The 22,259-nt window shown below is 37.5% G+C and overlaps 1 protein-coding gene across 2 annotated transcripts in view; it reads right to left on the bottom strand.

Annotated features, from left to right (window-relative positions):
* LOC106647071 (uncharacterized) overlaps positions 1 to 22,259 on the bottom strand; it is a 1,322,627-nt gene that overhangs the window by 854,609 nt on the left and 445,759 nt on the right. The window lies entirely within an intron of this gene.

Below are 22,259 nucleotides of genomic sequence, written 5' to 3' on the forward strand. Positions count from 1 at the left end.
AACAAAAAAATTGATAGAAGATATATAAGTAAACCATCATAAGAAAGACAAATAAGTTATCAACGAGCAACTCAAGTATCAACTCGTCAACACGTGCAGTTTTTAAAAAGCCTAGGCATAAGAGTGATGGTTGGCCAAAGTTTATTTGCATATTTTTTTGCTGTTTTAAAGATGGGAAAACTTCTAAGCATTCAGTCAGCTGTCACATTTGAAAAATCAATTGCGCACTATGAAATTTATGTACATCAGCCTTACATTTTACTAGTATTTAATTGTAGTGAAGACATTTGATTTGAAGCTTTTAGTAAAGCTCATAAAACTAAATTTTTCCTTTGCTTATTGGTGAAAAGCGAAATCAAACCAGACACGGAATGTTTTATAGATGCACTTATTAGTAATAAGAAGAAAATTTCTAAAATTCCTCCCAGTTGGGATATCGTTGGTAAACCTAATACTGCTAATAATACTTATAGTGATCCTAAAACTGATGATAATGTTGATGCCAAGAATGATACATGTGTGTAGGCAAAGAAGAAAAAAGTAAAAAATTTAAGATAAAAAATATGAAAGTACATCTTTCAGCTTAGTACAAAGAAATGAGTGCCTTTTTAAAAGATAATGAAAATGTGGGTATAGCTTCAGTTATTCCATGACGATTGAGCAGTCAACATAAAAAAAAAAAAATCATGGGTCCGTACTTTAGCAAAGCGAAATATGAGAGCCTCAGTAAAGAAGAGAAGGAGATTAAAAATAGCCAAAAACCTATTATACAAAAGCACGTTAAGGCATCTCAACGAAAAGTCAAGGGAAATTATTATTCTAAAAATACTTGCTCACATCCAAAGAAAGATGGATACGATATACTTGAAAAAAAAGTCAATAATTGGTCATTGCTAAGACTATGAAAAAATTTTGTATTCTTTGAAGCTACAAATATATGCATTAAATTAAAATTTTTTGTTATTGTTAAAATTCGTTTACATATTATTCTTTTACATGTTATACTAGCAATTTCAAACATTGATTTCATGAGCTTGCTTTATTCATTGGAAAGGTACTGTGTCTAAAATAAGTAAGCTATAAACAACACGTATTATTGTCAAAAACTATTTTTTTACAATTTTGAGTAAAAAAATACATTATTACAGGTAAAAAATACTCTTACACGAAATATTTTACTTAATTAGGATAAAAGAAATAATTAACATCACAATTTAAAACACACTTTTCGTAACACTGTTATGTTTTTATCACTTTAAAAAAATTGTTAACTCCTCGTATAAACATAAGATGATCACTTGAGCTTTTATCGCTTTCAAAAAAGATTATTTGTGTGCTGCTGATGCAATCCATTGTTGAATTTAGTAACAAAAAAATTTATTAGAATAAAAGCTGTGAAAAATTAAATTTGTACAAAATACAAGTTGTGTAGAATTCATCATTTAAAACTTCACATTTTGTTATTATTGATGTCATGCTTTTAATAAATAAAGTTCTACCCCATTGCACGCTGAAACTCTTGTAGATTTACCTCTGTTAAAGGATCATATCCGTCTTCATTGAAATACACCAACATGTGCACTAGTGCTCTTGCAGAATAAAAAAAATTATAACCATGCCGTTTATAGGTACCAGTAAACATAGTTGGGTACACTTACTCCAACTGACTTATTTCAGTTGTATGAATTCAAATATGTCGATAATACTTTAGCAACACTAACACCTTGACTACTGCATTCGATCTAATGTTATCGAATGGAAACGTTCGCTTTTGTCAAAAATTAAGAACATGTAATAAATTTTTATTTACTACCGGAACATCCGCACTTTCAATGGTTGGTTCAAGATTGTTTTCTAGAGTTTGAGGCTCCACTTCTTTCTCAAGTGGAAGTATTTTGTCAACTGACAATCTTCCTTCATGACGCATTTGAAATCATATTTTTTTTTCATTTATAGCACATGTTCGGCATGTTATCAGCTATAAGACTGTCAAACTATTTGTAAATACAGTTTAACAAGCAAAACAAGCTAAAGCCTTATCAGAAGCAGTCTCATTTAAAGAAGTATTGCTTACATCCCTAGAGTCTAACTTGTGATTACACAGTACTCCACTATAGCATAACATTTATAGGGCTGTGCGGAAAAGTGCATGATTCAACTGAACGCTTACTCTATCTATTTCATTGATATCCACGTACATGATCATCTGGATAAGCATGGACACTTACACATGGGTGAACGTATGTATACATTTTCATGAGTGTAGGTAAGTGGTCCCATCCCAAACCTAGTCTGGAGAGAAAGCTGACACTAGAAGTGGGGGAGTGCGGATAAGCTCGTGCAACAGCACGGCTGACCCGCGATCTCTCACCCACACGTGACTCCCCCTCCATGGCAGCCACCCATTTAGAGGAGAGAGCCCCATACCCTCGCGCAAAAACTTTATAGTTTATATAGTTTGTAAAAGCAACATTTTCTAGCTTTTCTAAATTAATCAAATCATCCGATAAGACATAACTAAGTTGTTAATTAAATTTGTTTTATTATATAAAAAAATATTCCAATAACTAAATTATACGCAACAGTCTAAGAAGCAAGATTCTAATTATTAGACGTCAAATGATTACTCTGATGAATAAATAAAAAATCAAGGTAAACCTAAATAGACATCGTATGATAGAGACTTCAATAAAGACATGAGGTAAGAAGACGAATAAGATGCGCTATTATTGCATCAGTTAAGATATAAATTGATACAGTAGGTCATTGCCAGCTCTCGTATAATGTACTAACACTACTGTATGTATATTGTTCAGTGAAACCTAACACCACAATACTGAGTCAACGACATAACAGAAAATCATATTGTAAGAAGGAGCAAATAAGACTTTCAGCCTGACGGCTGGTTCCTGCCAAAAAATTGAATGTATTGGTTTAAAGAAAAAATGTACGAGTTCCACTTTTCACTTATCAAAGTTCGAACGTTACAAATTGCCATTTTTTGTGAAGAACTAATCGTTTTGTTTTACATGGAGTTTTTCCAGGTTATTCTCGTTGTTGTAATCTCATTGGTGGCATTAGTGGTGTTTGCGATAACCCATGATATTTGGTGACCACTACAAGAGTGGATCTCACCAAAGTGGATGAAAAGCTACAAGAAACCCCCAGGCACCAAGTGGCATCAGGTCAAAGAGGTGAGGAACGACCTTAAGTGATCAAAAGCTTTCGTCAGCAAGGATGCTTGCTGGCTTGATTTTCTCGTCTGCCTGTAACTCGTCAACGATTGGAGGTACCAGCGCTTCATCATAGTGGCTATAAGTACCTGCTTATATGCAATTTGTTGTAAAGAGCAGCGGCCCACGAGAAGTCCTTGCAGTCTCCCCACGAGCAATTGCCCTCAAAGTGTAATCACACATTCACACACACACACACATCTACACTTGCGAACACTGATGTATTTTATTATATTTCTGAAATATATTTCTCTCAATTTAAAATACCATTCGCAAGCGTTTATTTCATACGTTTGCTCCATTTTCTTCCTTGTGTTACCACGAGGCAGTCGTGAGAAGTGACGATAATTAAGGTCGCTACGGTACTTGGCCACAGTAGTATCTCAACGGACGAGACCTGCGTATTAACATTACAGTGAGTGTGACTGAGGGTATCCGGGCAACACAGGCTTGGTCATGGTTGAAGCTTCCGCTTCGTTATTCTGCCTCAGTTACACCCCGTAATATTTGCGCTTGAAACAGTAACTCACGGCTAGGTATTGTGCGACGTCGTCTATAAGGTAGACGACATTTATTATTACTGTATACACCGTAATAGTAGAGAAGGAGCTGTAGCAGTAGCTACAGAAAAAAAAGATCGCGTGAATAACGCGTATGATGCGTGTAACATACGTGAGGGACAACGGCAGACTTCAGTGGGTCGCGCGTGTGAACAAATCATTGTCTTTGTTTAAGTATACAATTTTGAGTCATTGCTGTTTTCCAGCAATCAAAATTTTTTTATACGAGTGCGAGCGAGATAGAAAATAATATTTCGAGACGAAATATTATGTTCGGCAGCCAACAAGCTTAGCCTGTGAAATTGGGACTTCACAGACAGCGATCGCTTATCTACAGCGCAAGTAGTATATACAGCGAGTATACGCCGGTAAACATATATACACAGCTGTTGGCTTTTCAAGATTCTTGTGCGTCAAGCACTTAGGTAGTATAGTGGACGTGTACAAGGTATACTACACAAAAATTTAAATCAATACTGTACCACACACGCACGTGCACATGCAACAGATAGAGTTAATGGAATTAATATCTCTTGAAGCGTGCAGCTCCGAATAAAGTTATGTTAAACTATAAATTTGATTAAAAGCCTTAATGTAGGTGAAAAGTTGCGTCTAGCTAACGCCTTGGCGCAAACTTCCCCTATCCGTCAGCTCTCTCTCTCCCAGGCTAATCTCTGCGCTACATCACAGTGCACTAACTGCCATATATTGTACCGCGCAAATTTTTCAGCACACATCGACGCCTCATACGAAGTCTATCCTTATTCAGATTTTCAGATGTTAATTTAAATGAAAAAATGTGAATAAGGCTAGACTTTGTATGAGGCGTCGATATAAGGACCATGGCTACAACGACTAGCGATCAAGAAAACATACTAACTAACTTTTGCAGGTCAGTAATAAACAAAGACCTGGGCATCAACTTTTTAGTAAATCTCAAACTGTTAACGACTGGTAGCAAAGCAGCCAGGTATCGCCTTTATCAGTGGCTCACGGGAAAATATGCCCCCAAGGACTTTGAGCCAGTGGAGGACGTCAATACAGCCAAAGTACGACGTTAAAGGGATCGTTACCTCACGATAGCAAAAGTTTGCAAAGAATTCGCAAAAACAAACGACGATGGAATTAACGTTGAATCTGTACATCCGCTATAAATAGTGCGGGATAGTGAGAAGGTAAACGAACTCCTAAGAGTCACGACAATGATGGCAAGTTCAAGCACACAGGCTGGAGCCCCTGATGTCTGAGCAGCCGCTACGGGCGAAGACGAGCAACTCATTTGAATGCGCAAATGCGCACCCAATACGCTGGTGAACTCATAAGCAATTTTTTAATCCAGCTTAAGAATATCGTTCACCACATTTAACCTCCATGACTGGTTGAACAAGAACTGGACCTGTTTCACAGGAACATGTGAACCAAGCTACAGAATCAAGTCCAACGAGACGAGGATCGCAGCCTAGTGGAATTACTGCGAAGAGCCACCGAAGCCAAGTGCTCTCTGGAGCTAAGGAGCGCGTTTCGTAAGCCAACTCCACCCAAACCCTTTGACTTACCAAAACTGGCGTATAAGCCTAAGGCTAAAGCTATGGAAGCCAAGAAACAGCCTAAGGTTGCAGATATAAGCGAAACTTAACCTTTAAGCGCGAGCTCTCAAGAGATAGCGTCCATCAGCAGTGAAAAAGCTGCCCTTCGAAAGGCAATCGAGGAGCTTCCGAAGAAATTAGCTAATCCTCCTGAGGTATCTGGGTTCGATGTGATGGACAAATATTCGATGGAAATAGTCGATGAACTGACGAAAAAGAAGGTCAGAAAACCTGCTATTGACGAGGACATGGTGAAGCTGCTGCTTGACCTTCCTTACGTCAAGAAGCGTTGAACGGACATCGCCAAATACGCTAATAAGCCAAAGCAGAGCTCTCACTCCTTAAGCGGTCCCCGTGAACAGGGGTGACGATCACCCTAACCTTTTTTACCCAAGGAAAAGTGACTCTGAGGTTTGGATTCGTGCTTCCCGAGGTTGAACCCGAAGGGGTTAAGCACGAAAGATCCTGGCACCCTGAGGGAGAGATCCCCCATGCAAGAGTCACATCCATGCTGTTACAAGTGTGACCACTTTGGTCACTAGGCGCGGGATTGCTTGTCTCAGAGGCAGAAAAGTAAGAGGAGGCAGGTGTAAGCGAGAGTTTTACGCTACCACTCACTACTTAACCCTCACAGGCCGTGGTTGCATCAGAGAACGCACTCCGGTGGTGGTTACTGCCCAAAGTAGCCGGTTACAAGCTGCGAGCGCAGTATGATCCTGGCTCTACGCATTATGTTATGCGAGCAGTTGGGATCTAGATAGTTAACTCCTTTGACGTCAGCTACGCCCCCCCCCCCCACTAGGAAGCGCGGCGATGGCCAATGGACAACCGTCACTTTAGGCCTTGTCACTCTATTTTTTGAACTAGGAAGAGTTAAACGGGACGTGGATGTTATCGATCTACCCGAGTTAGACGCTGACTGCTACATTGGTGCTTACTTCATTGATGCTTTTTTGACAGTCCATGATCCTGTCGACAGAGTCCTGGTGCTAAAAGAAAGTGGGACCAAGGTTTCTTAGAGGTAGCAGGACTGTGTTTGACAGGTGAGGTCCAACTCGCTTATAAATTTACCGCGTATAAATATCATCCTGCACAAGCTGAGGAAAGCGTGTTTCATCTCTACCGTCAATCTCAGCAACGCATATTATCAGATAACATTAGGCAAGAAGGCTAAGCTGGTAACAGCATTTACAGTGTCAGGCAGGGGACTCTCTAAGTTCCAACGCTTACCATTTGGTCTGAGTAACGTGCTAGCTACGTTTCAGCGGCTAATTGACCACGTCATTGGGTCAGAGCTTGAGCTCTATGCCTATGCCCACCTTGATGATATAATAGTTATCACGGAAATGTTCGAGGAGCATCTTAAATGGCTTGCGCACGTACTGTAACACGTCTGTGATGGTTTACGCCCGGATCCGGCCAAGTAAGAGATACTTACGGCATTTCCAGCTCCAAAAAACCTGACACAGCTTAGACGGTTTCTAGACATGGTTCTATGGTACAGGAGGTTTCTGACAAACAACTCGACGGTAGAAGAGCCTATAAACAAGCTGTTAAGTTAGGTTCAGCCATTTAACTAGAAAGACCAGCAGCAAAGATCCTTTGAACAGACAAAGGCTTTGCTCTTTGCTAACGTCCTCGGTTGTGCTGCAATGACCTGATCTTAAGAGTCAGTATGTGGTACAAACAGATGCCAGTGACTCCAGATAAGATGCCATACTGTCACAGATAGTCAACGAACAGGAAAAGATGCTGGAGTTTGTGAGTTATTCGATTATCTGGGCTGAACGCAATGACAGCGATACAGAGAGCAAATGCCACGCAGTCTTGTGTGTGATGACAAATATTCGTCCACATCTCGAAGGAACACACCTTAAGGTCGTGACTGACCATAGCAGTCTCTGGTGATTAGTCAACATTAACAACCCAACTGAACGACTGTCAAGGTGGGCCATAAAGCTTCAAACCCATGGCTTTGAGGTAGAACACCGGAAAGGGACGCAAAACTGCGTGCTCGACGCCTTCTCACGAATGCACGAAAAGCATGAGAGTGGCACTGTGGTGGTGCTGGTATAGAAGCTCCCTGCTGGAGATACTTGGTACCAAGAGATGGTACAAAAAGTACGGGATGATCCATGAGGACAACCGCGATGGAAAATTGTCAGGGAACCTATACACGTATTACCTCAACTTCACGTTTGACGAGACTCTTGGTGACACCGAAGCCTGAAAGCAGATAGTACCTTGAAGCCAGCACAATCACGTGCTTCAGGAGAGTCATAACACGTCATCTGCCAGCCATCTTGGCTGCGAGAAGACATTTGTGCATGTGTTCCGGTTATACTACTGGCTGGGGTACTACTTAGTTTTCCAACGAACCAAGGTACACTAGAGGCTACCCCCTGAATTTATGGGGTGTAGGGTCATCATCGCTCCATGGCAGGCAGTGGCAGCTGACATGATGGGCCCCAAACCAAAGTCAACGCATGGCCACGAATAAATCCTCGTGATCGAGGATTTATTCACTAGGCGATCCGAAGATTTACCACTACGACAAACTAATGGAGGGACTGTCAGAAGCGTGCTAAAAAGTGCGTTATATGTCGCCATGGTACCCCAAAATCGCTGCTGATGGATAATGGCACCGAGTTCCGATACAAGGACGTCAATGGATTCTTGGAGAGCCTGGGCATATGACACACACTTATGCCACCGTATCACCCGCAGGCAAACTCAGTCGAATGCCTAAACCGCACGATGAAAAACATGATTTGAGCTTTTGTCAAAGTCAATTATAGGTCATGGGATAAGAAGCTGCCCAAGGAGGCTCAATGCCTCGAGAAAGAGAGAAAGGCGATGGCCCAGATGCGGCAACTCCGCCAAGAGGCCGAAAGCTTCTTATTAAAGTCCCACACCCTCGAGACCCAGGCAACTGGAAACACCACCCCCCCCCTGTCCGCTGTTATATGTCGGGCCTTCAGGGCATAAAGTGCTCCTCGAGATGCCTAAGGCGCTCTGACCATTATCGATACAAACTGTTATGTGAGGGCTGGATCTGCAAATGACCCAGCCTGGGACCAGCCAATCTACAGCATACTAATATCCGAGGGCAGACCAGCCCACCGAACTTTTTTTTATTATTATTTTCTTTCATTTCTTTATTTGTTTTTTTTTTTATTTCTCCCTTACCGGTATTTCCACCCTCATCGGTATTCACCGTCTAGTTGGGGGTCGTGATGGTGAGATACCGTCAAGCCATCATCAGTAGGCTAGGGCAGATAGGGAACTGGGGAAAAGAGGGAAAAAATTAAAAGGGACTAGGTGGAAAAGGGGTAAGTTAAATAAGGAGAAGTTAGGAAAAGCAGAGCAAGCGGCAGATTAACTGAAGCCTTCGAGCGCGCGTTAAGAACTTTTGTAGTTGTTAGACAAGAAGCGTTTAGAAAATTTATTTTCTTAGATCTTAGTAATGGTGTTCCCAATATGTAAAGGGAAAAATAATTAAATATACCATGAAAAAACTTTGCTGCCATCATCATGATGAGACAAGTTATAAGCAACTCTGCCAAAGAATACAAGAGATCTAACATCTTTTTATACTAAAGATGATGCTGCTCCCCGTACATCGTATGTACAATACAAAATACCGACAACTCATAGATTCTGTATTATTGGAATAGCGAAGCACATAACTATTCATAATTTGAGATGATATTATAAATGCGAAAAAAATTACTTTACTACGAAAAAAGAGTGTTTAGCAGTTATAGTCGCCGTACAACATTTTTGACACTATTTGTACGGACAAAAATTTAGGGTTTACTAAGACCACGAGCCTTTGACATGGATTGAATCAATAAAAGACCCCATGAGTTGCCTAAATCGATGAAGAGAGGGAGTCTGAAGGTACAACTACACCTATAAGTATTAAACCTGACGTTTAAATTTAAATTCTGATGCTTTATCGCATAATCCTACAGATTCTTCTAGAATAAATACCGTAAGAAAGGATAATAATTTAAAAGAGGGGCGTTAAAGAATTAAAAATATTTTATCATCTTGCAGTAACAGAAGCAGTAGTGGCTTTAACAGCTTGAGCTCTGATAGCAAGTATAGTGATCAGAAAACATCACAGTCCTATAAGTAGGTAAGCCATGGCGGTTCTGGCACCCCCCCAGCTACCCCCCTGAGGTAGTGGTGGGGGGAGAGGCTCTAGCTATAGCTGTGGGTGGAGAAGAGGCGGTAGAGGAGAGGCGATGGTAGGGGAGAGGCTGATCGGGTGGTAGAGGAGAGGCGGTGGTGGGGGAGAGGCTGATCGGGCGGTGGGAGGAGGGGCACGGGCGGTATAGGTAGTAGGGGTGGTGGGTGGTGCAGACTACTTGGATGGTAACGTCAGGGGAAGGGGGCCTCTTCCGAATGCAGTGACGTCAGATGGTACTGACAGCTCCCTTCCTTTCCGACCGCGAATCAAGCTCCGACGTCATCAGGATGGGTCCGAAAGGTGTAGGTGACAAGCCCAACGTACAACGCGAGAGGAAGATGATCAAGCATGAACGTGCATTTCTTATCAGTGGATGTAGCGGATCACGTATCCCCTTTAACCACGACCAACATTGGCTTACTCGACGCAGTACCTTGCCAAGTAATGGAGCTATTATTTCTTATCCATACGGATGTGTTAGCCATGGCCGATGACTCTTTGCTTCTTTTTTAGGCTTATAATGTACCAGTGTAATATTTTTTTCTTAGCAAGAGTGGGTGCAATGAGTCATGCTACGATACACGTATGTGTAAGCCATGGCCGATAACTCTCCGCTTTTTATTTAGGCGTATAATATACCAGCATCCTATTTTTTTCTCAAGAGCGGGCGTATCAAGTGATGCGTGTTGCCAGAGAACATGTATACTATTTCATAACCGAAAACGTATCCCAACATTGCTTGGCTTACTCCTCTTAACCGCAGTATCTTGCCAACGAATAGAGTCAGTTAACACGATAAAGTAATTTTAATCGGCGCAGTAATAAGGAGGCTTAAATGAAAAAAATCGACATAGATTCATTAAGAACTAATTTATTGCATAAGTATTGTGTATCAGGCGTATATTGATTAAAAAATATCGTTTTGTCGTTGCTGCTCTTTTAAAATCCATTTTTTTAAAGCTGTCGCATTCTTTACAGCACAATGAGCTAAATTGAATTGGGGATTCATGCATTCGATATGATCCATATTAATTTTTTTTAAAGCTAGACATTGCTTAATATCATAAATGTACCTATAAAAATAATTATATTATGCAAATATTTAGTAAAGCGTATAATCATACTATGAGTAATGTACCTATTAAATAGCACACGGCGCAACCATTCGATTTTTTCAAGACCTTTTACGTAAATAACATCATTTTCTTTAATAATGGCTCGAAAGATTGTAGCTAGATCCTCGGAGGAAACTTCTCCTGAGCTGCAATGAAGACCGTGGTAATTAAACTCCAACCTACGATTTTCACATTTGTTCTTAGGTAAGAGCTGTGCCCAAGAATATGGGGGCTTAAAGACAAAAACTGACGGTGTAGCATTTTCTTGTAGAGGTATAATAGTGACCTCTTTAAAAATAAATTCGTTGTGCATGGTTTTAAAGCCTTGAACATCAACCACGTACTACGTCATCTTAACAATGTGACCATTATTAGTTAACTAACCTCTCTATCGATGTGTCATCTCTTTGTATACAACTGCTAGTCACCGCTAGTTATCACTCGTATCGCTTTCGCAGAGGTAAATCAGTATAAAATAAAAGTTTAAGCAGCTTGTCATTCATTTGAGTACGTTAACGCCAGCTGTAAGTATAATGGAGCAACTCCGCGAGAATTTTGCTAACGGCAACGCCGTGGAGCGTTACGTGATTTTCTTTGAAATAGCGTGAATAGAATATCAACGCTTGCTGCATAGTGATAATATGACCGAAATATAAGATTTTATTGATAATAGTGAAACAGTGCTTAAAAGTATTTCCGACTATAAGCTGTCTGTAAAATTGTCATTGCCAGTGGGAAATGAGTTGTTGAATATTGAGTGTCTTTTATCAACGTTTTTAGCAGCATTTTATAAAATTCTAGAAGGGCAAGGGTCAGGGCTCGATGAAAAATTAGACAATCAAGATGATTATAATTTTGTGACATAAAAAGATCTTAATAGTGCTTCTAAGAATCGCATAAAAATGGCTGTTATAACAAATAGTAGGCATTAAGATATAATAAAATTTCTTACGTCTGCGGAAAAAATATTCATTTTAAAAGTGCGAGAAATTTTTGACGAGCAAAATGCTTTGAAAAATAATACAGTATTAGCAGCAGAGTTTTTGACCGTAAAAAATGATACAGAGACTGTTGAAGTTTAATATTTTCATACTAAATCTGATTTCATTTTTGATACGACAGACCTACATGAATGGTTTAAAACGAATGTCCAGAAGCCTATTTCTACAGATATAGAAGAGTTTCAGGAGCGGGATTCTGGATGGACTTTACGCTCAATTTTAAATTTAGTAGTAAATGTAAATAAGTACAATGCAATGAGTGGTAGTTCTTACATAGAACTCCCTACTCTTATCGAGAAAAAAAAAGTTTGCGTGAATAAACAGAAAGCAGATCAGCAATGCTTTAAATGGGCCATTTTGTCAGCTTTACATCCAGTGAATAAAAATGCACGAGTGTCAAATTATACTCAATACGGAAACAGTTATAGTTTCGAGGGGATCACCTTTCCAGTGCAGCCTAAGAAAGTTACAAAATTTGAAAAACAGAATAATGTGTCTAATAACGTGTATTTTTTGGAGAAAAGTAAAAATAGTTCTAAAACTTTACCCCTTCACTTGACAGCAGAAAAAAAGGATAAACATATTAATTTGCTGCTTATACAAAATTATTATATTGACACGTATAGTGAGGGAAAATCAAAGAAACAAAAAAATATTGATGGAGAACGTGATGATTTCGTTAATGCTGAGGCAATGGATGAAGATGAGGTAGAAGAAGATAGAGAAGGTTTTTTTAATGCTGAGCCAATGGACAAAGATGAGGTAAAAGAAGATAGAGAAGAATATTTAGAAAAAATCCAATATGGTGATAATAGTGCTGATAATGATATAAAATACCACTACGTATACATAAAAGACTTATCTAGGTTGGTTAGAAGTTCTTTAACAAAACATCAACATAAAATATATATTTGCAACCGCTGTCTTCATTATCTTACAACTGATGAAATGTTAAAAACACACACGGTGGAGTGCGTTACAGTGAATAAGTGTCAAATAAGCTTGCCGAGGTATGATAATAAAATTTTAAAATTTGAAAAACACATAAATAAACATCGTGTACCATTTATAGTATACGCAGACTTTGAGTGTTTATTAAAACCTGTGCATATTAGTGAGCGAGCAATACAACACCATGAAGCATTAAGTGTTGGATATTATGTAAAGTGCAGTATTGATAACGCAAAATTACGATACATTTTCTACAGAAAAAAAACTGGAAGCAGTGAGAATCCAGCTACCTGGTTTGTGAAAGAAATTCAAGATCTTGCCTCAGATTTACATAGTACGACAATCCAGTGCCAATGAGATCATTAACTGAAGAAGAGGGCTTTGATTTTTTTAATGCTGATATATGTCACATATGTGAAAGGTCTATTAAAAATGATGGAAAAGTTTACGATCATTGTCATTTTACTGGAGAGTAAGTATTATATTTATGAGTTTGTAATTGAGAAAATTTTTCCCTTTAAACTAAAATTTGCTTTTTTTTACTCAGATATCGAGGCCCAGCTCACAATGTATGTAATCTCAAGTATCAGGACTCGCGAGCAGTACCAATAGATTCTATAATCTCAGCAATTATGATGCTAACTTATTTATACAAGAACTTGTAACTTGCTTTTCCGGAAGAGTACAAGTTATCCCTCAAACTAAAATAAAATACATTTTTTTTACGAAGTACGTCATAGGGACACGCATAAACTTACGCTTCATTGACTCGTGTAGATTTTTGCCGTCGTCGCTTGATAAGTTGGGATCTTACTGAGAGCAGTATGACACTCTAGGAAAGGTTTTCAGTCAAGATGATAAATACTCTTTCGAGCACATCAATATGCTGAAGTGGAAGGGTGTATTTCCATACGATTATGTAGCATCATTCGAAAAACTTGAAAAAATCGGGCTCCCATCTAAAGATGACTTTTATAGTAAATTATATAATGCACATATAAGAAGTGAAAATTATATACATGCTGAAACAGTATGAAAAACTTTCGATATTATAACTCTTGGACAGTATTCAGATTTTTACCTCAAAACTTATGTACTTCTGTTAACAGAAGTATTTGAAAACTTTAGAAATAATTGCCTCAAAGTTTATAAACAAGATCCTGCTTACTGTTTCACTACTGCAGGCTTCACTTGGGATACCATGTTGAAAAAAACAAAAGTAAGTATTACGTATAAGAATATAATATCAATTGTGCTTTAGTTATTAATTGAGAATTTTTTTCAGATTTTACTAGAACTCATTACTGATATAGATATGTTTATGTTCATTGAAAAAGGCACACGAGGTAAAATAAGCCAGTGCTGTAACAGATATGCAGAAGCTAATAATCACTACATGGAAAATTATAAAAAATATGAAACTGAATGATATATAGCATATTTTAACGTTGATAATTTGTATGGTTGGGCAATGACTAAAAAACTTCCCTATGGTGGATTTTAGTGGGTAGAAAATGTTAAGCAACAGCCTCATGATTTTTATAATATTGGAAATGAAAGTGCTTACGGATATATTTTAGAAGTGGATTTGGAGTATCCAGAGGAGCTCCACGATTCTCATAAAGATTTGCCATTTTGTTTCGAACACATTTCAGCACCAGGTTCGAAGCAGCCTAAATTAATGACAACATTAAGTAACAAGCACAAATATGTACTTCATTATGAAGCCCTCAAACAAGCCACAAATCATGGATTACGACTGACAAAAATATATCGAGCCTTAAAATTTTGGCAAAGTGCATGGCTTAAAGAATATATTGATCTCAATAGCATTGAGAGAAAAAAGGCTAAGAATGAGTTTGAAAAAATGCTTCTCAAACTATTTAATAATGCTATTTTTGTAAAAACGATGGAAAATGAGAGAAAGCGTATCGATGTCAAACTTCTCAACCATTGGGCTCATGCAAGATGAGTGCAATGGAAATATTATATTGAAATTTGTTGGGCTCAGAAGTAAGATGTATAGTATTCTTCTTGAAAATGAAAATGTGATTCAAAAATCAAAGGGTGTTAAGAGTAACGTCGTAAAAGCAACTATCGATTTCAACGACTATACTGAGTGCCTACGTGACCAAATTATAAACATAAATCGAGAGCAAATTAATATAAGATCACGTCATCATAAGCTCTACATTAAGAGGCAAACTAAAATTGCTGTTAGTCTCCGAGATGATGAACGATATATTTTATCAAACACTACAGGTACGCTGCCTTAGGGCCATTATAGAATTAAAATAATAGAAGAACAAAGAGCTGGAGAGTGTGTGGCAAATCATAGCAGACCAGCAGCTAATGAAAAAGCAGCCAATGTAGAGGGGGAGATTTTTCTCCAGTAGTGGGAGAGTCCCTACATCATCGGCATCATCAACCAGCAGAGCTCAGTCAGAGCTGTAGTGAGCAGATAAAAGTATCGACTGCTTCATTATCCAACGCAAGCTGCTTAGGTCAACAACAAGCTCTCAAAAGAACAGGTTTGGAGTTGAAAAATTTTTACAGAGATAAGCAGATCTGTTTGGAACAGCAAAGATCAGAAATAAAGGTTTGTAACGTGTTTTCTTATTCATATTTTTTTTGTTTTACTATTTATAAAACTCATATAATTTTCTTATGTTTCAGATGGCTCATTTAGCAGCACTTAATCAGCTGGCCTGTAGAAGATTCCTTCCAGCAAAGAAGATCGACGAAATGATCAAACGGCGAAGTTATGTAGTGTCAAAGCTGAGAAAAGCTAACTCTAAATTCGGCACGAAAGCTATTGCTTAACTAGACGATCACTTCTAAATATTTTTACCTAATCAAGTATGTGAGTATCTTGTGAGTAACGAACTATCATTTAATAGTTTATTGAAATCTATTGATAGAAAGAAGCTGTTAGCTCGCTATAATGGTGATAGTGTTGAATTTTTTAACCAATAAATGTTTAATTATACAAATACAAGAAAAACAAAGTTATTTTTGTGAAACTAGTTTAACGTAAGAAAAAATAAATAATACAATCTTTTACATGTTTCGAGTTTTTATGTATCTCAATGAATCTTATGTAAGATATAACATTAGCATGTATGGTAAAAAAATTTCATTTGCACACATGATTGAGAACATTAGAAGACTACGACAAGTTTTATACAAATTTTCTTACAACTTCTGAATTTGAATAATTTTTTAAAGTACATATCACTTTTATTCTTTGTTATTATCAATCCAACTGTTATGGATATTGTCAAAGCCCAACCACTTAAAGAATATTTGATTTCCTCATCAACGAAGAACTTTTTAAACAAGATAAGTATCAGGATACTTGGTATTCTGCAGTTCCTGCTCGTAGAAGCCTCCAGAAATTGGTTGATTTTGGTAATCTTTCAAATTGTAAGTTAGTGGATTGGTTAGAGCTACTGTTATTATAGTGAATACCTTAGTCGACCAGTTAGGTGTGTATCCTTTTTCAAATACTTGCTTAGCATTACTTATTCGCACTTTATCTCTCACTTTAAATTTGGGTTGTTTTCTCATCCCCATTGTTCTTGATGAAATTTTTTTCAAAATTTCATTTTCAGTAGCAGCTGACATATCCTTTGGTTTCATAGCTATTGTCCAATGTTTCCGATTATTATAGGCCGTTAGTAACTTAGGTAAGATGTCAATCCACTAATATCTGCCATGCAAGCTGAAATTTTTCCACATCTCATGCTTTAGTATACGATTGAATCACTTACACATAGATGCTTTAAGGTTACTATAAGTCGAGTGCAAGTTAATTTTGTTCTTTTGCATGAGACTTTAAAAATTCACATTGTAAAACTCTTTGCCATGATGTGTTTGCCTATTAGTTGGAACTTTTCCCTCTTTTAATATCGACTTCATAGCTACAGTCACATCTTTACCGGTTTTATTCTTTACGGGCACAGCCCATGCATACTTGGAGAATACATCTATAACTGTAAGCAAATACCTATAACCTTTATTTTCATAAGCATATGGCATCATCTCCACAAGATCAGCTTGCCATGTTTTATCCAAGCCTTGAATATCAAACTTTTGGCGAAGGTAGTTGCGTCTCGCAGGTTAATGAAGCTCTTCCACTACTGCTTCCATCTCTCCTAACTGTCTTCTGGAGTTATACTAGATATATGTGCTACAATCTTATTAAGTGTATTTATTCCACGCTGCAAATTTAGTATTGTTTCTGAGAATACATCACTTAAATTGCCCAATAGTAGATTTATTTTCTCTTGTTCATCTAAAATGAAACTTGTTTCTTTCTTTAAAGTAGTGAGATTTATAGCACCGTGAGGTTGAATAGCTGGTGCAACATTGCCCAACCTTTTATTTTCCAAGTCAAATTGACCATCTGTGGTGAGATTATATACAATTCCTCAAGAACCTCGACTACCACCTTTCAAATTAGCTGATCCACGTCCGAACACGTCGATGCTCATTTTTACACTGAAGTAAAATTAATAACGATGCTCAATATATGATATTAGCTTCACGAAGCTCCTTAACGATTGAATTCATTTCATTAGTGTGACTAGGATTACCGGCTGATTTTTCTGCCACTAGTAATCTTAGCCGATTGACCAGCTCGTTAGGATAGTCCCAGTAAACGTAGTCCATTTGCATGTTCAGCCTAGCAATTTTCAATGAAGGTATGGACCCGCCTTTTTCCTTAATTTGAGTGAGATTAAATAATGGGGAATAACATCATTGAATTTATTACTATTGTATGGACGAATCGTCTCATTTTTGTCAAATTTTAAATTCTCTTTTATGCGCACTTGATCTTTCCAAGATTTGTTTGTATTTAACTAAATTATCTGGTGTCATGTGCTTTTTATCAGGATGCTTTTTTATAAGTAACTCTATTAATCCATTAGTCATGGGATATCTTAGATCCTTTATTTGAATTTGATTATGTTTGAAATACATAGGCGAATCACCAAGTATATGTTGTCCGTTTTTTTTCTTTCTTATCCCATAAATTCGATCCAGTTCTGACTCTTTTCTATCAAGTATTTGTAAGTATGGATTTATAGGCTTATTTTTATCGATGTCATGCGCTGAATCTTCATCGTCAATTTTTTCAAAAACGGTATTATAGTCTTTGATAGTATCATTCGACAAAAAAGTATCTTCTTCATCATCACTGTTACTATTAGCTGATTGGAACATTGATGCGTCGGTATTATTAATTTTTGACTTAAAATGCTTGAAGCGTTTTTTAAGTAAAGATTTAGAGCTAAGTGGCACGTTTTTGACTTTTTTCGTGTCATCGATAATTTTAAGAAGTGGATCAGTAATAGGCTTAAAAGTTTCTTCAATCTGCTTTTTAAAATTTTCGCTTCCTGACTTTAACAATCGATGCTTACGTCGAACAGCTTCTCTAGCTTTTTCAACTTGCCGAAGAACGTCTTTTTCCTCACCAAAAGTGTCCATGTTGATCGCTTGATGGTTAACAAGAGACTCAAACGCACTTAATAAACATGAGTAATATTTATAGCAAAAAAATCAAATCCTCTTCTATATCTACCATTATTAACATCTCGTTTCTTGTCTATTACGACAAATCCATGTTTTCCAACTCTCCAACAGTTTACACATAATTTTTTGAATTCATTGTACGTCATATCAGTATTAACATGATCATTATAGATGTGCTTTAAATTCATGTCATCTTGTCAAAATATTACTAAAAGGTTTAAATTATCTCTGACTAAGTGCTTTGGAACTTTAGCATAGGATTGGCATAGATAGAATCAGTCAACGCTTTTGTGACGTCCCATGCAGAAAAAGGCTTTTACATTATGTTGTCTTTCACAGGCAATGTCGTCAAATATCATTATGGAGTTGGATATTGCCTTATCTGGAGATATGACTAATTCATGATCGCTATATAAAAAATACTTTACACCGTCTATGGACTCTAACAGTTGTTCTAGAAACTTATACTTTGGCTGATTCAGCGACTTTGAGTACAGATAAACATTCTTAAATCTCAATCCATTGAGGTAAGTAATTAAAGCCAGCAAGCTGTTTGTTTTTCCACAGTTTGACGGACCACAAAGAACAGCTCTTATCGTATCTGGTAGCAAATCACCATGGCGTTGGATTTTCTTATCTTGCTTAACGATTCCGTCGAAATTCAGGACAGAAAGATTTATATTCTGGTCTACAAAGCTCATGTTTATTGTATGCAGACTCAACTGTGACTGAAATATGATACTGTAAATGGTTTGCCTATATATTTTGGAACTCATCTGTCATTAAATTTCCTAATCTTGCTTATCAGTTTGCTAAAATTTATGGCAGGAAGTTAAATATTCGGTTCCTCGGAGCTCGTGGTTACTGCATGCTGAATTATGAAACTACAAATAGTGCTCTACATATATTTTTGAGCTTATTCATCGTTAAGCACTTGGAAAGTAATGACTATTCATCATCGCAAAGGCTGTGGAATTATGAAATCACTTATCAATAAACTGCCTATAGAGCTGCACGTACCAGGATATTAATATTGTGGACCAGGCACTAAACTAGCCAAGAGATTAGCTCGCGGAGATCCGGGTATCAATCCATTGGATCAGGCGTGCAAGCAACACGATATAGCCTATTCTCAGAATCAAAAAAATATTACAGCAAGAAACACCGCTGAAAAAAATCTCACTGAAAAGGCGTGGCAAAGATTTAAAGCCACAGATGCTAGTTTAGGGGAAAAAGCTGCTGCTTTTACTATTGCCAGTGCCATGAAATTGAAATTCAAACTCGGCATAGAAGCATCCCTTAGTACGTATTCTAGTAAAGTGAGTAAGAATAAAAGGAAGTCGAAGAAAACTATTTTGAAAAGCTTGATTCGAAGTGCTTCAAAGTCCATGGTTCCTAATCGTAGTGCTCGAAAAGCTATAAGTTCGGCGTTAAAGGGAGCTCAGGATGCTGTGAAAAAAGCTGGTGGTAGGAAAAATATTGTAATACCTTGAGTATTGCCTATCCTGCAGAAAACTGGAGGATTTCTACCACACCTTATTCCTACATTTGCTAGCCTAAGTTCTATAGGCACTGTCATTAATGGTGTAACAGGAGTTGTCAAGGCTATTAATGATGTGAAAGTTGCTCAAAAACAGCTAGAGGAGAGTGTGAGGCATATTAAAGAAATGGAAGCACTCTTACTTGAAAAGGGGCTGTTTTTAAAACCACACAAGAACGCCTTAGGTCTACATTTAAGGCTTGGAAAAGGCTTGAAAGATGAAAAAAAAAAAAAAAAATTTCTACGTAAAACTGCCTTACCGAGCTCTTACAGACTATGACCTCATCAAGTATGCGAAAATTTTAAAAATACAGCATTTCCGTGGAGTTTTCATGAGAAATGCTTTGCCAGCCGATGGCTCACGTTTTTCCGAATCAGCAATAGTCAATCTCAATGATATGGATGGTCCTGATATTCACTGTGTTGCCTATAGAAAGCGAGGCAATAACGTGACGTATTTCGACAGTTTTGGTGACCTACAGCCACCGATTGATCTACTGCTATAACTTCGTATTAGATGTGTCAAATTTAATTATAAAAGGCTCCAAGATTCTAGTACATACAACTGCAGCCATCTTTGCTTAAGCTTTCTTTGTAAAAAACTCCATTATCAGCCAATATAAATGTATCCCAATAATCAAGTAACATTAGTCATTGACACACCGTCATGAAAGAATCATTGATATTAAGTTTGTCAGGAACATTATCTATTCTTTAAGCACAATATTTTTCACCTATCGAGTTGTCACCAGCATATAACTACGTTATTGGTCTAGTAGAACTCCTAACTTTTAATTCAATTTTAAATATCGACGAAGGTAATAATAAATTTTACGTAGGCGATCAAGTGGTTGTTTTTCCCACTGGCAGCTACGAAATTCAAGATATTGAGTCATTTCTGATTGACGTGTTACAACCCGACGATATAGCTATTAGCATCAAACCAAATAATAATACTCTTTGCAGTGTGATAACGTGTAGTCATACTATTGACTTCAGGCCAAAAGATTCTATAGGCCGTCTTTTAGGCTTTACTGAACGAATTCTTAGAGATACCAGTACTCACATTTCAGATTTACCTGTTGCTATTTTCAAGGTTAACACATTGAGAGTTGAGTGTAATATCACTAGTGGAGCCTATATAAACGGAGAAAAAGTTCATACCATCCACAAATTTTTTCCTGCTGTACCACTGGGATACAAGATTGTTGAAGTTCCATCGCAAATCATTTATTTACCCGTTGCTGTTAAAATTATAGATCATCTTCAAGTACGCATTGTTGATCAGGAAGGTAACTTGATTAATTTTCGTGGAGAAGTTATAAATACAAGACTACACTTGAAACAACTCAACTAAAATGGGCATAGTGTACAACAACAGTAAAGTTGGACGAGGCTATGAAAACAAATTAACGAGGGTTAGGACGAATAGTCATTCACGAGACAACAAAATTAGACGAAGCTATAAGAATAGACCAAAATGGATGAGACGGATTGGTCGTCGACGAACGCTCAAAGCGTTAACACGTCACAACGTGCAGTTCTTAAAAAACCTAGGCCTAAAAGTAAGAGGTCTTGGTGGCAAATAACTTGTGCTTTTTTTTTGCTGCCTGCGAACGAGAAAAAGTTGTGATGGAAGAGATTCTTGGGCTTCAGTTGGGTGTCATGTTTGATAAGTCGGTTGCACACTACAAAATTCACGCACATTGACCCCACATTGCATCACCATTTAATAGCAGTGATGAAATTCGCATCTTTATTCAACATCAAGATTTATGTCTTTTACCCTTTCAAAGTTCCCTACGTATTTCTGGACGTATAACAACTGGAGATAATAAACCTCTTGAGAAAACAAAACTAGTTAATAACGCCATTTGCCATCTGTTTGAAGAAATACGATATGAACTGAATGGTATAGAAATTGATAGGTGTAAGAATGTTGGATTGACAACTTTAATGAAAGGATGGATATCTTTCTCTCCCAGTCAGAGTTTAATGCTTGAAAATGCTGGTTGGATAGACTTTGAAGAGAAAAAATCTATTATCAATGATCATTCTTATTTTTAAGTGTCAATACCTTTGAGTATGATATTTGGTTTCGCTGAGGACTATCGCAAAGTTGTGGTTAATGCAAAACATGCATTAATTCTCACAAGATCAAGAGATAATGTTAGCGCCGTTATACAAGTACCTGAAAATCAAATTTTTGGAAAGTATAAGCTTAAATTGACTCAGATTGAGTGGCTTGTGCCTTACATAACTGCATCAGACAGACGAAAAATTCGTTTGCTTGATGTTATTGCAAAAGACAAGCCTATTCCTATGAGTTTCCACAATTGGGAGTTGTATGAGTATCCTCTTTTGCTAAAAACTTCTAGGCATATGTGGACTGTCAAAACTTCCAATCAGTTGGAAAAGCCTCATCATGTTATTTTGGGCTTTCAAAATAAGCGAAAAAATGATCCTGCTTTTAATGCCAGTCTCTTTGATCACTGTCATATCAGCAATATAAAGCTTTTCTTAAATTCACAGTACTA

The sequence above is a fragment of the Copidosoma floridanum genome, unplaced genomic scaffold (assembly GCF_036245765.1).
Source record: "Copidosoma floridanum isolate Cflo_tuat_1 unplaced genomic scaffold, Cflo_Japanese_pri ptg000034l, whole genome shotgun sequence".
Classification (NCBI taxonomy): domain Eukaryota; kingdom Metazoa; phylum Arthropoda; class Insecta; order Hymenoptera; family Encyrtidae; genus Copidosoma; species Copidosoma floridanum.